The following is a 1,773-nucleotide window of genomic DNA, read 5'->3' as shown; positions in this document are numbered from 1 at the left end:
GAGTACATAAGGAAACTGTGGTATATCTACATAATGGAATTCTACTCTGCTATAAAAAAAAGTTGAAATACTACCATTTGCAACAATATGGATGGATTTAAATAAAATTATATTAAGTGAAACAAGTCAGGCACAGAAAGAGAAATATCACGTTCTCACTTATTTGTGGGAGCTAAAAATAAATAAATAAATAAATACAAACAAATAAAGGGTGGGTGCGGGAAGAAGACACAACAATCACAACAATTCCTTGAACTTGTTAAGACAAGTGAACAGATATGATGTGGGGGGGAGCAGAGAGAGGGAGGAGGGAAAGATGAATGGGTAAAGAGTCATAAAAATCAACTACAATGTATATTAACAAGTTAAAATTAAAAAATAAATAAATAAATAAAGAGTACATATGGAAATAAGTTTTGGCTCCAATGTGTTTACTGCTGGCTCAAAGTTGATATCCAGGGTGTAAGAGAGTGAAGAGCACATAATGCTGCTTCTATCAAATAAAAAAAAAAATCAAAAGTATAGAAATGCATAAAGAAAATGTTACACCCACCTCCAAATCCTACACCTAATGCAATTATAATACCAAATATTAAGAGTTTGGTGAATATTCTTCTAGGCTTTTCCTCAGTATATAAAATACTTTTCAATAAAACAAGGAATATATCTCCTCATACAAAGTCAGTCCTAACAAACTGAATTCAAAATACAATATTAACACAATTTGGGAATATCATGCTTAGAAGCGAAAGGAACTATACAAATTACCTGATCAAAAGCTTTCATCTTTCCATTTAAGAGTATCATAATCTCCATGGCACAGGAGTCTGGGCACAACTTAGCTATGCTGAAATCAAAGTGTTGGCTAGGTCCTGTTCCTTATCGGAGTGAAGGATTCTCTGGGGAGCTCATATGATTTTTCAGAGATTAAGTTTCCTGCAATTGTAAAAATGACGTCCCTCTTTTCTTGCTGGCTGTCAGTCAATGGTTGCTTTCAAAGTCTAGAGGTCACTCACAGTTCCTTGTCACAGGGCGTTGTCACAACATAGCAGCTTCCTACTACAGGGCCAGAAGGAGAATGTCTCTCACTAGGAAGGTCCCAGTCTGTTAAGAGTTTCTGTGACTAAGTCAGGTTCATCCAGAATAATTTCCTTTGTTATTAACTCAAAACCAGCTGATTTGGGGCCTTAGAACATATGCAGAATCTCTTTACCTTACATGTAATTGAACATAACACAGTGATGCTATTGATGCTATCCCACCACATCCAACAGGTCTTCTCACACACAAAATGAAAGGTTGACATAAGGAAGTCGGTCATCAGGGAAATCTGCCAGTCACAACCTCTATATCCAAAGTGTGGCCCTTTGGGATATCAACTGAAAGCTTGGATGTTTACCATAGCTCCTCCTTGGTGTGCTCTGAACTCCATAGTCAGGGAAGACGACCAGAAGCTCTGCTTGGCTTCTTAGTCTAGTAACTGTCACTTGCAAGTTGGACATTACCTGGAGGATAAATCTGTGCTGAATGTCAGGCCCATCTCTCTGTGCTTGCCATCTTTCCAGGATCTTGGTCCCTCATGTGCTCCCTACCTCGGTAACTATTTGACTTTTGAACATATATGCTCATTATGTGTGTTTTAAAATTTATTTTCATTTTATTTCATTTTTTTCAGTATTATCCAGATTTTCTGGTTGTTCTCCTTAAGAATGCTAATATGTAACAAGATGATACACNGAAAGGAACTATACAAATTACCTGATCAAAAGCTTT

Source organism: Galeopterus variegatus, unplaced genomic scaffold (assembly GCF_000696425.1).
Source record: "Galeopterus variegatus unplaced genomic scaffold, G_variegatus-3.0.2 Scaffold23199, whole genome shotgun sequence".
Lineage (NCBI taxonomy): Eukaryota > Metazoa > Chordata > Mammalia > Dermoptera > Cynocephalidae > Galeopterus > Galeopterus variegatus.
Note: the sequence above shows the minus strand (reverse complement) of the source record.